This window comes from Salvelinus sp. IW2-2015, linkage group LG8, assembly GCF_002910315.2.
Source record: "Salvelinus sp. IW2-2015 linkage group LG8, ASM291031v2, whole genome shotgun sequence".
Taxonomy (NCBI): Eukaryota; Metazoa; Chordata; class Actinopteri; order Salmoniformes; family Salmonidae; genus Salvelinus; species Salvelinus sp. IW2-2015.
Window position 1 is genome coordinate 6,213,643 of NC_036848.1, and position 15,749 is coordinate 6,229,391.

The window sequence follows — 15,749 nt, forward strand, 5'->3', positions numbered from 1 at the left end:
TTGGTCCTTATGTGTCACATGAGATGTTTTTTGTTGGTCCTAATGTGTGACATCAGATGTTTTTTGTTGGTCCTATGGTGACACATCAAATGTTTTTTGATGGCCACAACGTGTGACATCAGAAGTTTCTTTGTTGGTCCTAATGTGTGACATCAGACGTTTCTTTGTTGGTCCTAATATGTGACATCAGATGGTTTTTTGTTGGTCCTCCTGTATGACATCAGATGTTTTATTGTTGGTGTTAATGTGTCACATCAGACATTTTTTTGTTGGTCCTAATATGTGACATCAGATAGTTTTTTGTTGGTCCTCCTTTGTCACATCATATGTTTTTTGTTGGTCCTAATGTGTCACATGAGATGTTTTTTGTTGGTCCTAATCTGTGACATCAGATGTTTTTTTGTTGGTCCTAATGTGTCACATCAGATGGTTTAATGTTGGTCTTCACATCTCGCTCGAACTCGTTCATCTTTTTGTTGCGTATTTTGCCTCACTCGACTTGCTCTCACTAGTTGGTCCTAACTGTGACATCAGATGTTTTTTTGCTGGTCATCATACTGTGTCACTCAGATGGTTTAATGTTGGTCCTTACTGTGCTACACCTGAGATGTTTTTTGTTGGTCCTAATCTGTGACATCAGATGTTTTTTTGTGGTCCTAATGTGTCACATCAGATGGTTTAATGTTGGTCCTAATCTGTGACATCAGATGTTTTTTTGGGCTTGGTCCTAATGTGTCACATCAGATGGTTTAATGTTGGTCCTTATGTGTCACATCAGATGTTTTTTGTTTGTCCTAATTGTGACATAATTTTTTGTTGGTCCTAATGTGTCACATCAGATGGTTTAATGTTGGTCCTTATGTGTCACATCAGATGTTTTTTTGCTGGTCCTAATCTGTGACATCAGATGTTTTTTTGCTGGTCCTAATCTGTGACATCAGATGTTTTTTGTTGGTCTCTTATGTGTACATCAGATGTTTTTTTGCTGGTCCTAATCTGTGACTATCAATGTTTTTTGTTGGTCCTAATGTGTCACATCAGATGGTTTAATGTTGGTCCTAATCTGTGACATCAGATGTTTTTTTGCTGGTCCTAATGTGTCACATCAGATGGTTTAATGTTGGTCCTTATGTGTCACATCAGATGTTTTTTTGTTTTGTCCTAATCTGTGACATCAGATGTTTTTTTTATTGGTCCTAATGTGTCACATCAGATGGTTTAATGTTGGTCCTTATGTGTCACATCAGATGTTTTTTTGCTGGTCCTAATCTGTGACATCAGATGTTTTTTTGCTGGTCCTAATCTGTGACATCAGATGTTTTTTGTTTGGTCCTTATGTGTCACATCAGATGTTTTTTTGCTGGTCCTAATCTGTGACATCAGATGTTTTTTTGCTGGTCCTAATCTGTGACATCAGATGTTTTTTTTGCTGGTCCTAATCTGTGACATCAGAGTTTTTTTGTTTGTCCTAATGTGTCACATCACATGTTTTTTTGTTGGTGTTAATGTGTCACATCAGATTTTTTTTGTTTTGGTCCTAATGTGTGACATCAGATGTTTTTTTGTTTGTCCTAATGTGTCACATCACATGTTTTTTTGTTGGTGTTATGTGTCACATCAGATTTTTTTGTTGTTGGTCCTAATGTGTCACATCAGATTGTTTTTTTTGGTCCTACTTTGACACATCAAATGCTTTTGATGGTCACAACGTGTGACATCAGACGTTTTCTTTGTTGGTCCTAACGTGTGACATCAGACGTTTCTTTGTTGGTCCTAATGTGTGACATCAGACGTTTTTTTGTTGGTCCTTCTCTGTGACATCAGATAGTTTTTTGTTGGTCCTAATGTGTCACATCAGATGTTTTGTTGTTGGTCCTAATGTGTAAAATCATATGTTTTTTTGTTGGTCCTACTGTGTCACATCACATGTTTTTTGTTTGTCCTACTTGTGTCACATCACATGTTTTTTTGTTGGTCCTACTGTGTAAATCAGATGTTTTTTTGTTGGTCCTACTGTGTCACATCACATGTTTTTTTTTGGTCCTACTGTGTCAAATCAGATGTTTTTTTGTTGGTCCTACTGTGTCACATCACATGTTTTTTTGTTTGTCCTACTGTGTCACATCACATGTTTTTTGTTTGTCCTAATGTGTCACATCAGATGTTTTTTTTGGGGTCCTAATGTGACATATAACATGTTTTTTGTTGGTCCTAATTAGTGACATCAGATGTTGTTTTGTTGGTCCCACAGTGTCACATCAGAGGATTTTTTGTTGGTCCTAATGTGTCACACCAGATGTTTTTTGTTGGTCCAATGTGTGACATCATATTGTTTTTGTTGGTCCTAATGTGTGACATCATATTGTTTTTGTTGGTCCTATGTGTCACATCAGATGGTTTAATGTTGGTCCTAATCTGTGACATCAATGTTTTTTTGCTGGCCTAAGTGTCACATCAGATGGTTTAATGTTGGTCCTTATGTGTCACATGACGATGTTTTTTGTTGGTCCTAATCTGTGACATCAGATGTTTTTTGTTTTGGTCCTAATGTGTCACATCAGATGGTTTAATGTTGTTCCTAATTGTGACATCAGATGTTTTTTTGCTGGTCCTAATGTGTCAACATCAGATGGTTTAATGTTGGTCCTTATGTGTCACATCAGATGTTTTTTTGTTTGTCCTAATCTGTGACATCAGATGTTTTTTTGTTGGTCCTAATGTGTCACATCAGATGGTTTAATGTTGGTCCTTATGTGTCACATCAGATGTTTTTTTGCTGGTCCTAATCTGTGACATCAGATGTTTTTTTGCTGGTCCTAATCTGTGACATCAGATTGTTTTTTGTTGGTCCTTATGTGTGACATCAGATGTTTTTTTTGCTGGTCCTAATCTGTGACATCAGATGTTTTTTTGTTGGTCCTAATGTGTCACATCAGATGGTTTAATGTTGGTCCTAATCTGTGACATCAGATGTTTTTTTGCTGGTCCTAATGTGTCACATCAGATGGTTTAATGTTGGTCCTTATTGTGTCACATCAGATGTTTTTTTGTTTGTCCTAATCTGTGACATCAGATGTTTTTTTATTGGTCCTAATGTGTCACATCAGATGTTTAATGTTGGTCCTTATGTGTCACATCAGATGTTTTTTTGCTGGTCCTAATCTGTGACATCAGATGTTTTTTTGCTGGTCCTAATCTGTGACATCAGATGTTTTTTTGTTGGTCCTATTGTGTCACATCAGATGTTTTTTTGCTGGTCCTAATCTGTGACATCAGATGTTTTTTTGCTGGTCCTAATCTGTGACATCAGATGTTTTTTGCTGGTCCTAATCTGTGACATCAGATGTTTTTTTGTTTGTCCTAATGTGTCATCACATGTTTTTTTGTTGGTGTTAATGTGTCACATCAGATTTTTTTGTTGTTGGTCCTAATGTGTGCATCAGATGTTTTTTGTTTGTCCTAATGTGTCACATCACATGTTTTTTTGTTGGTGTTAATGTGTCACATCAGATTTTTTTGTTGTTGGTCCTAATGTGTCACATCAGATTGTTTTTTGTTGGTCCTACTTTGACACATCAAATGCTTTTTGATGGTCACAACGTGTGACATCAGACGTTTCTTTTTGGTCCTAACGTGTGTACATCAGACGTTTCTTTGTTGGTCCTAATGTGTGACATCAGACGTTTTTTTGTTGGTCCTTCTCTGTGACATCAGATAGTTTTTTGTTGGTCCTAATGTGTCACATCAGATGTTTGTTGTTGGTCCTAATGTGTAAAATCATATGTTTTTTTGTTGGTCCTACTGTGTCACATCACATGTTTTTTGTTTGTCCTACTGTGTCACATCACATGTTTTTTTGTTGGTCCTACTGTGTCAAATCAGATGTTTTTTGTTTGTGTCCTTGTGTCACATCACATGTTTTTTTGTTGGTCCTACTGTGTCAAATCAGATGTTTTTTTGTTGTCCTACTGTGTCACATCACATGTTTTTTGTTTGTCCTACTGTGTCACATCACATGTTTTTTGTTTTCCTAATGTGTCACATCAGATGTTTTTTTTGGGGTCCTAATGTGACATATAACATGTTTTTTGTTGGTCCTAATTAGTGACATCAGATGTTGTTTTGTGGTCCCACAGTGTCACATCAGAGGATTTTTTTGTGTCCTAATGTGTCACACAGATTTTTTTTGTTGGTCCTATGTTGACATCATATTGTTTTTGTTGGTCCTAATGTGTGACATCATATTGTTTTTGTTGGTCCTAATGTGTGACATCAGCTGGTTTTTTGTTGGTCCAACTGTGACACATCAGATGTTTTTTGATGGTCCTACTGTGTCATATCATATGTTTTTTTGTTGGACCTAATTTGTCACATCAGGTGTTTTTTTGTTGGTCCTAATGTGTAACATCATATGTTTATTTGTTGGTCCTAATGTATGACATCAGATGATATTTTGTTGGTCCTTCTCTGAGACATCATATAGTTTTTTGTTGGTCCTAATGTGTAACATCTGATGTTTTTTTTATGTTTCCTAATTTGTGACATCAGATGTTTTTTAGTTAGTCCTAATGTGTCACATCATATATTTTTTTGTAGATCCTAATGTGTGACATCAGGTGTTTTTTTGCTGGTCCTAATGTGTGACATCAGATGTGTGTTTTTGTTGGTTCTACTGTGTCACATCATATGTTTTGTTGTTTGTCCTAATCTGTCACATCATATGTTTTTTTGTTGGTCCTAATGTGTCACATCAGGTGTTTTTTTGTTGGTCCTAATTGTCACGTTCTGACCTTAGTTCTTTTGTTATTTCTTTGTTTTAGTATGGTCAGGGCGTGAGCTGGGTGGGTTATCTATGTTCGTTTTTCTGTGTTTGTTTTTTCGTTTGGCCTGGTATGATTCTCAATCAGAGGCAGGTGTCGTTAGTTGTCTCTGATTGAGAATCAAACTTAGGTAGCCTTTTTCCACCTGGGTTTCGTGGGTGGTTATTTTCCGTGTCAGTGTTTGTTCCACACGGAACTGTTTCGGTTTGTATTTCACGTATCGTTTATTGTTTTGTTTCTGTGTTCGTTTGTATCATTAAAATATATTATGGACACATACCACGCTGCGCATTGGTCCGACATTTCTTACTCCTCGTCAGATGAGGAGGAGGACAGCCTTAACACTAATGTATGACATCAGACTTTTTTGTTGGTCCTTCTCTGAGACATCAGATAGTTTTTTTTCAGTCATACTGTGTCATATCAGATGTTTTTTTGTTTTCCCTAATGTGTGTTTTGTTGGTCCTAACGTGTGGCATTAGACGTTTTTTTGTTGGTCCTTCTCTGTGACATCAGATGTTTTTTGTTGGTTCTAACGTGTGGCATTAGACGTTTTTTTGTTGGTCCTTCTCTGTGACATCATATGTTTATTTGTTGGTCCTAATGTGTCACATCAGATGATATTTTGTTGGTTCTAATTTGTCACATCAGATGTTTTTTTTGATGGTCCTAATTTGTGACATCAGATGTCTTGTTGTTGGTCCTAATGTGTCACATGTGTTTTTTGTTGGTCCTAATGTGTGACATCAGACATTTTTATGTTGGTTCTACTGTATCACATCAAATGTTTTTTTGTTGGTCCTAATGTGTCACATCAGATTTGTTTTTTTGTCGGTACTAATGTGTGACATCTGACATTTTTATGTTGGTTCTACTGTGTCACATCAAATGTTTTTTTGTTGGTCCTATTGTGTCACATCAGCAGTTTTTTTGTTGTTCCTAATGTGTGACATCAGATTGTTTTTTGTTGGTCCTACTGTTTCACATCAGATGTTTTTTTTTGTTCCTAATGTGTGACATCAGATTGTTTTTTGTTGGTCCTACTGTTTCACATCAGATGTTTTGTTATTGGTCCTATTGTGTCACATCAGATTCGTTTTTTGTCGGTACTAATGTGTGACATCAGATGTTTTTTTGTTGGTCCTACTGTGTCACATCCAATGTTTTTTTGTTATTCCTATTGTGTCACATCAGAGTTTTTTTTGTTGGTCCTAATGTGTGACATTAAATGTAGTTTTTTGGTCCTACTGTTTCACATCAGATGTTTTTTTATTGGTCCTAATGTGTGACTTCAGATGTTTTTTTGTTGGTACTAATGTGTGACATCAGACGTTTTTTTGTTGGTCCTAATGTGTCACATCAGATGGTGTTTTGTTGGTCCTCCTGTGTCACATCAGGTATTTTTTGTTGGCCCTAATATGTGACATCAGATATTGTAATGGTCTGGGTGTAGCTGGTGCGCAGTTCCAGCAGCGCGTCGACACCGACCTCGGAGACGACCCAGAGGACGAGGCGCAGGGCGATCCGGATGGAGACAGTGGAACTCCCGCAGCAACGACAGGTCCAAAACGTCCTCCACCGGCACCTAACATCTCGGGAACGGCCCGTTGCAGGTGCACATGAGCGGCGTCCCAGGTCTCCTCCGAGCGCTTAAACCATTCGTCCACCGCAGGAGCCTCGATCTGGCTCTGATGCCAAGGTGCCAGAACCGGCTGATACCCCAGTACGCACTGGAAGGGGGAGAGGTTAGAGGAGGAGTGGCAGAGCGAGTTCTGGTCCAGCTCTGCCCAGGGGATGAACACTGCCAACTCCCCCGGCCGGTCCTGGCAAGAAGACCGCAGAAACATACCCACACCCTGGTTTACTCTCTCCACCTGCCCGTTACTCTCGGGGTGAAAACCCGAGGTAAGGCTGACTGAGACCCCCAGACGTTCCATTAACGCCCTGCAGACCCTTGACGTGAACTGGGGACCTCAATCAGACACTATATCCTCAGGCACCCCGTAGTGCCGGAAGACGTGTGTTAACAGGGCCTCCGCAGTCTGTAGGGCCGTAGGGAGACCGGGCAAAGGAAGGAGATGGCAGGACTTAGCGATCCGATCCACAACGACCAGGATCGTGGTGTTACCCTGTGAGGGAGGAAGATCCGTGAGGAGGTCCACCGTGCGACCACGGCCGTTGTGGAAAGTTAACTTCTTATGGCTGGGATCCCGTTAACGAGATCGATATGACAACAGCCAGTGAAAGTGCAGGGCGCCAAATTCAAAACAACAGAAATCTCATAAGTAAAATTCCTCAGACATACAAGTATTTTACACCATTTTAAAGATAAACTGGTGGTTAATCCCACCACAGTGTCCGATTTCAAAAAGGCTTTACGACGAAAGCACAACATATCATTATGTTAGGTCAGCACCTATTCACAGAAAAACACAGCCATTTTTCCAGCCAAAGAGAGGAGTCACAAAAAGCAGAAATAGAGATAAAATGAATCACTAACCTTTGATGATCTTCATCAGATGACACTCATAGGACAACATGTTACACAATACATGTATGTTTTGTTCGATAAAGTTCATATTTACATCCAAAAATCTCAGTTTACATTGGCGCGTTATGTTCAGTAATGTTGTGCCTCCAAAACATCCGGTGATTTTGCAGAGAGCCACATCAATTTACAGAAATACTCATAATAAACATTGATAAAAGATACAAGTATTAAACATGGAACTTTAGATAAACCTCTCCTTAATGCAACAGATTTCAGGTTTATTTGAAACTTTACGGAAAAAGCACACCATGCTATAATCTGAGTACAGAGCTCAGAGCCCAAACAAGCCATGAAGATATCCAACATGTTGTGGAGTCAACAGATGTCAGAATAGCATTATAAATATTCACTTACCTTTGATGATCTTCTTTAGAATGCACTCCCAGGAATCCCAGTTCCAAAATAAATGTTTGATTTGTTCCATAAAGTCCATAATTTATGTCCAAATGCCTCCTTTTTGTTTGCGCGTTCAGTACACAATCCAAACTCACGACGCACGGTCAAGTCCATGCGAAAGTTCAGACAAAAAGTCATTTTACAGTTCGTAGAAACATGTCAAACAAAGTATAGAATCAATCTTTAGGATGTTTTCAACATAAATCTTCAATAATGTTCCAATTCCTTTGTCTTCAGAAATGCAATGGGACGCTAGCTAACTCTCTCACATGAACGCGCGTGGTCAGCTCATGGCACTCTGCCAGACCCATGACTCAAAGAGCCCTCATTCCCCCCTCCTTCACAGTAGAAGCATGTAACAAGGTTCTAAAGACTGTTGACATCTAGTGGAAGCCTTAGGAAGTGCAATATGACCAATATCCCACTGTATATTCGATAGGCGATGAGTTGAAAACCAAAAAAACCTTAGATTTCCCACTTCCTGGTTGGATTTTATCTCAGGTTTTTGCCTTCCATATGAGGTCTGTTATACTCACAGACATCATTCAAACAGTTTTAGAAACTTCAGAGTGTTTCTATCCAAATCTACTAATATGCATATATTAGCAACTGAGTAGCAACTGAGTAGCAGGCAGTTTACTCTGAGCACCTTTTTCATCCAAGCTACTCAATACTGCCCCCAGCCATAAGAAGATAAGGGCTGTAACTTCCCTCTGGGCAGGTGCCTAGGGGCCTTGCACTGGGCGCACACCGAGCAGGAGGAAACATAAACCCTCACGTCCTTGGCCAAGGTGGACCACCAGTACTTCCCACTAAGAGAGCGCACTGTCCGACCGATGCCAGGTTGACCAGAGGGTGACGTGTGGGCCCAATAGATCAAACGGTCGCGGACAGCAGACGGAACGTACAGACTCCCAGCTGGACACTGGAGGAGAGTAGGATCTGTACGTAACGCCCGCTCGATGTCCGCGTCCAGCTCCCACACCACCGGTGCGACCAGGCAAGAGGCCGAGAGTATGGGAGTGTGATCTATAGACCGCTCCTCTGTGTCATACATCTGGGACAGTGCGTCTGCTTTAGCGTTCTGGGAACCTGGTCTGTAGGACAGGGTGAAAACAAATCTGGTAAAAAACATTGCCCACCTTGCCTGACGAAGATTCAGTCTCCTCACCGCCCAGATGTACTCCAGATTGCGGTGGTCAGTCCAGATGAGAAAAGGGTGTTTAGCCCCCTCAAGCCAATGTCTCCACGCCTTCAGAACCTTGACAGCAGCCAACAGCTCCCGGTCCACCACGTCATAGTTTCGCTCCGCCGGGCTGAGCTTCTTCGAAAAGAAAGCACAGGGGCGGAGCTTTGGTGGCTTACCCGAGCGCTGAGAGAGCACGGCTCCTATCCCAGCCTCGGACGCTTCCACCTCCACTATGAATGCCAAAGAGGGATCCGGATGAGCCAGCACTCTCCATCTCCATGTGGAACCCTAGGAAGGAGACGGACTGTTGGAAGAACAGACGTATCTCAGCATTGACGTACAGGTCATGCTCCAACAGTCGACCAAGCACCCTGCGCACCAGGGACACATGCTCGGCGTGTGTAGCGGAGAATATCAGAATGTCGTCGATATACACCACTACACCCTGCCCGTGCAGGTCCCGGAAAATCTCGTAAACAAAGGCCTGGAAGACCCGTACGGCATGACGAGGTACTCATAGTGCCCTGAGGTGGTACTAAATGCCGTCTTCCACTCGTTCCCCTCCTGGATACGCACCAGGTTGTAAGCGCTCCTGAGATCCAATTTTGTGAAGACGCGTGCCCTGTGCATTGACTCTATTGCACTGGCTATGAGAGGCAGTGGGTAGCTGTACCTCACAGTGATTGTGTTGATACCTCAATAGTCAATGCATGGGCGCAGACCTCCATCCTTCTTCTAAACAAAAAAGAAACACGAGGGGGCAGGTGAAGTGGAGGGCCGAATGTACCCCTGCCCCAGGGATTCGGAGACATATGTTTCCACAGCCGCCGGCTCCTCCTGTGACAGGGGATACACGTGACTCCTGGGAAGTGCTGCGTCTACCAGGAGATTTATGGCACAATCGCCCCGTCGATGGGGTGGCAGTTGAGTCGCCCTCTTCTTACAGAAGGCGAGGGCCAAATCGGCATGTTCAGAGGGGATGCGCACGCTGGAGACCTGGTCTGGACTTTCCACCGTAGTAGCACCGACAGAAACCCCTAAACACCTCCCCGAGCACTCTCGTGACCACCCCTTGATAGCCCTCTGTTGCCACGAAATAGTGGTGTAATGACAGGCCAACCAGGTTAGGCACAGCACCATGGGAAACGCAGGAGAATCAATAAGGAAAATACTAATTCTCTCCTTGTGACCCTCCTGCATAACCATGCCCAGTGGAGCGGTGGCCTCCCTAATTAGCCCTGAATCTACGAGCGCCTTATGCTGGGAATGCGGGGATAACTCAGGAAAATGTATAAACAAAAATATGTGAGCAACAGGGGGCTCTGAGTGAGCCTGGTGCCGACTCACCTGGTGTGACACGAGAGTGCCCTGCCTGCTGCCTCGACTCCCAGAGGAACATCCCCAGAGGAACATCCCACAGTGTACCCTCTGCGGCCACAGATGGTACAGGGAACAGCCCCTCCTCCGGTCGCCCTAAGCGCAGCACCTCCCAGCTCAATGGGCGTCGGAGCGGTGGTGCTGGGGGATGGAACTGACAGGCCCCGATCCAGATGTCCGCGGGTAGCCAGCAGGTTATCCAGCCGGATGGACAGGTCCACCAGCTGGTCAAACGTGAGAGTGGTGTCCCTGCAGGCCAACTCCCGACGGACGTCCTCGCGCAGACTGCACCGGTAGTGACCGATCAGGGCCCTGTTGTTCCATCCCGCGCTGGCGGCCAGGGTCCGGAAGTCCAATACGAACTCCTGTGCGTTCCTTGTCCCCTGCCTCAGGTGGAACAGACGTTCACCCTCAGGCGGGTGGTCGAAAACTGCCCGAAAGCGGCGGGCATCTGGCAGCCGTCCCATCATACTCCCTCGGGAGCGCGAGCCTAATCCCACTGGGACCGGGTGAAGGAGGGGGGAACAGTGGTGCCTGTTGTAGTGGTGCTGATAGAGGCGCTGGAAGAACTCCTCCTCTCTCCCATCGGTCCATCGTCTGCAGTACGTGATCCATGGCGGTGCCGAGACGTTGCAACATGGTCGCATGCTGCTGGACACGCTCCTCGACCGCCAAAAGGGAGTTGTCTGCTCCTGCTGACTCCATTTTTGAGGTGCGTGCTTCTGTAATGGTCTGGGTGTAGCTGGTGCAGAGGAGTCAGGCGCAGGACAGCAGAGATGAGTAACACAAGTAACTTTACTCAAATATTCCAATAACATGTCGTAATTCCGAGCCCACAATCACGGACCGAACATACATAAAACAATCACGCACAAAAACCATGGGGAAAACAGAGGGTTAACTTGTTACGGCTAAACATTTAGCTAGCGGAACCCCTCGACAACATCCGGTGAAATGGCAGAGCGCCAAATTCAAATTAAATTGGATAAATATTAAACTTTCATGAAATCACACATGCAATACACCAAATTAAAGCTACACTTGTTGTTAACCTCTCTGGGGCAGGGAAAATACAGCGCGCCATATTCAAATAACATGATATAAAAATCTAACTTTCATTAAATCACACATGTAAGATACCAAATTAAAGCTACACTCGTTGTGAATCCAGCCAACATGTCAGATTTCAAAAAGGCTTTTCGGCGAAAGCATAAGATGCTATTATCTGATGACAGCACAACAGTAAACAAACAGAGTAGCATATTTCAACACTGCAAGCGCAAAACAAAACGCAGAAATAAAATATAAATCATGCCTTACCTTTGACGAAATTATTTTGTTGGCACTCCAAAATGTCCCATAAACATCACTAATGGTCCTTTTGTTCGATTAATTCCGTCGATATATATCCAAAATGTCAATTTATTTGGACCGTTTCATCCAGAAAAACACAGCTTCCAACTATCGCCACTTCTCTACAAAATATATCAAAAGTTACATGTAAATTTTACCAAAACATTTCAAACTAATTTTGTAATACAATGTTAGGTATTTTTAAACGTTAATAATCGATCAATTTGAAGACGGGATGATCTGTGTCCAATACAAAAGAAAACAAACTGACGCAACTTTTTTCGTAACGTGGCTCTCTCAAAAAATGTACTTCATGTGACCTTTCATTTACGATAGCCATACTTCTTCAGACACAAAGGAATACCTCAACCAATTTCCAAGGACTGGTGACATCCAGTGGAAGCGGTAGAAGCAAAGCAAGTCTATAGAAATCTGGTGTCTCTAAAAAACCTCATTGAAAAGACAGTGACATCAAAAAAATACAAATTCTGAATGGTTTGTCCTCAGGTTTTGCCTGCTACATAAGTTCTGTTATTTCACAGATATGATTCAAAAGTTGTAGAAATTCAGAGTGTTTTCTATCCAAATCTACTAATAATATGCATATCTTATATTTCTGGGATGAGTAGCAGGCAGTTGAATTTTGCATGCTATTTTTTCCGAAAGTGAAAATGCTGGCCCCTGCCCACAAGAAGTTAATCCAGCCAATGTGTCAGATTTCAAAAAGGCTTTACGGCGAAAGCAAACCATGCGCTATCTGAGGATACACCCACCAAACAAACACATGACATTCATATTTCAACCCGCCAGGCGCACACAAAACACAGAAATAACGATATAATTCGTGCCTTACCTTTGAAGATCTTCTTTTGTTGGCACTCCAATATTGTCCCATAAACATCACAAATGGTCGTTTATTCGATTAATTCCGTGTTAATCTCCAAAATGTAAATTTTTTGGAGCGTTTGATCCAGAAGAACACAGATTCCAACTCGCGCAACATGACTACAAAATATCTAATGAGTTACCTGTAAACTTGTTCCAAAAATTTCAACAAATGTCCTAATACAACTTTAGGTATTTTTTACGTAATATATCAATAACATTTAAGACGGATAAACTGCGTTCAATACCGGACGAAAACAAAGGAGCGTGTTTCAGGTCGTGCGCCCCTACAAAACTGTACACTCTCGACCCTCGTTCTGAACTGCCCTACTTCTTATTTCTCAAAGGAAAAACATCAACCAATTCTAAGACTGTTGACATCCAGTGGAAGCGATAGGAACTGCAAGCAAGTGCCACAGAAATCTAGATCCCATAAGATATTTCATTGAAAAAGAGTGACCTCAAATTTTTTTTCCTGGATGGATTTTTCTCAGGTTTAATTAAAGATGTGGAACTCAGCACATGCTGCGTCTGGTCCGTCTCTATTCAGAATTGACAAGAATATCCACCAAGCAAGGACCAAGCAGCTGTGACGGATGTAAAGGTGTTTTGGACCTGGGAAGAATATGGAGGTTGTGAGACCTTCCTTGAGGAGACACCAAGAAGTGGAAGGACAGCGACAACTCCGGGGACGCGGCAAGCAAACCCAGAAGTTTTGGGAGGGGCATATGGAGCTGGCGGTCGAGCAGGGAGGGTGCCAGAGCCTGTTTGGGAGTCGGTGGAGGAATTCGATGAAGATACCGGAGAGAGATGGTAACGATGAGAATGTGCAGCGCAGCGTGCTCCAGTCCTGTGCCATTGCACCGGTTTCACAACATTGGCCTCCAGTGCGCTCCCCAGTCCGGTCTCCTGTGCCGGTTCCCCGCACTCTCCTAAGTGCGTGTCACCAGATCCGTTGCACCTGTGGCCGCTCCACGCACCAGGCTTCCAGTGCGGCCTCCTCAGTCCGGGACGTCCGATGCTCAGCTCCCTACCGCCCTGAAGTGCGTGTCACCAGTCGATGCCACTGTGCCGGTCCACGCACAGGCTCCAGTGCGCCTCCCAGTCCGGACGTCCATGCCAGCTCCCAACACCATCTAAGTGCGTGTCCACAGCGGCCACCATGTCGCTCCACACACACAGGCTCCAGGCGCTCCCCAGTCCAGTACGTCGTGCAGTCCCCGCACTCTCCCGAAGTGCGTGTCACCAGTCGGTGCCACCTTTGCAAGCTCCACGTCATCAAGGCCTCCAGTGCTCCTCCCCAGTCCGGTACGTCCTATGCCAGCTCCCCGCACTCTCCCTGAAGTGTGTGTCACCAGTCCGGTACCACCTGTGCCGGCTCCATGCACTAGGCCTCCAGTGCGTCTCCCCAGCCCGGTACCTCCGGTTCCAGCTCCCCGCACTCACCCTGAAGTGCATGTCAACAGTCCGGAGCCACCTGTACCGGCTCCACGCACTAGGCCTCCAGTGCGCCTCCCCAGCCCGGTGCGTCCTGTGCCGGCTCCACGCACTCAACCTGAGGAGCGTGTCATCAGTCCGGTGCAACCTGCGCCGATGCCCAGTCCAGGCACGGCGTTCAGTCCAGCTCCAAGGCAGGAGCCTTCCTCTGCGCCGGTGCCCAGTCCAGGCACGGCGTCCAGTCCCGCTCCATGGCAGGAGCCTTCCTCTGCGCCGGAGCCCAGTCCAGGCACGGCGTTCAACCCAGCTCTATGGCCGGGGCCCTCTGCACCGATGCCCAGTCCAGGCACGGCGTTCAGCCCAGCACCATGGCCGGATCCGGGGTCTGGGCGGGGGCTACGACCCGCACCGGAGCCGCCACCGACACTAGTCACCCCCCCTGCCCTCCCCATTTGGTTTCAGGTTTTGCGGCCGGAGTCCGCACCTTTGGGGGGGTACTGTCACGTGACTAGGGGGGTGTTCTAGTTTTCCTATTTCTATTTTGGTGTACTTGGTATGGTTCCCAATTAGAGGCAGCTGATTATCGTTGTCTCTAATTGGGGATCATACTTAAGTTCTCCATTGTTCCTATCTGGGTTGGGGGATATTGTTTTGTATATGTGCATATGGCGCCACTACTTTCACGTTTTCGTTGTTGGTTTATTGTTTTTTTGAAGAGGTTTCACTTAATTAAAAGATGTGGAACTCAACACACGCTGCGCCTTGGTCAGTCTCTTATCACGAACGTGACAGTGTCAAATCAGATGTTTTTTTGTTAGTCCTAAAGTGTCACATCAGATGTTTTTGTGTTGGTCCTAATGTTTCACATCAGATGTTTGTTTTTTTGGTACTAATGTGTAACATCAGATGTTTTTTTATTTGTCACTTCCATAATAGAACCATAATAGAACCATCATTTAGTTTTGTTCCAAATGATGATCCTGAAGCTTGGTGCTTCCTCTCATAAAACAATAGACAAGATCAGTAACGACCCATCTTTCAGAATCCGTGTTTTGTTGACCTGGCTCTGTTTTGCTGATGCTGCTGATGCTGTTGGAAATAATATTTTCCAGCTCAGAAACTGATATGTTTTGTGTGTGTGTGTGTGTGTGTGTACACATGCACGAGTGCTTATATGTGTGTGTGTGTGTGTGTGTGCATGTTTGTGTGTGTGCATGAGAGTGTGTGTGTGTGTGTGTGTGTGTATTTACACTATGTGTGTGATGTACATTTGTTAGACACTTGGAGTTGTATTGTTCAAGGGGACCTGCTCTGCTCTGGAACCACTCCTGCATCCTCTGCTATCACTGGGAAATTGGGCCCTGTATTGTACCTTGGTGGGAAAAACATCAGACAGAAAACCCATCTTGTTTCTCCTCCTGAGAGCTCTCTCTTCTGCATCAGCTACAGAGGTGCTTGGTGCGGAGGTAGGTTTGTTTGACTCCTTTACGAGGGGCCATTTACTAATGTATTTTATCGCCGTAATACTGTGGGATTCTAATTACACTGATTTGTCTCTTACTTCAAAGCTTGTGCTGATTGTACTCATTAGATCGAAATTGAACTGGGATTTATTAAATGGGCATCACATCGCCCACAGTTTATTCTGAGAGAAAGAATGCAACACTTGTGAGCTGTGTTTTACCTTTTATTTATTCTTGAAATAGCCTGTTGTATTACTAGTAGTAATTATTTCAATCAT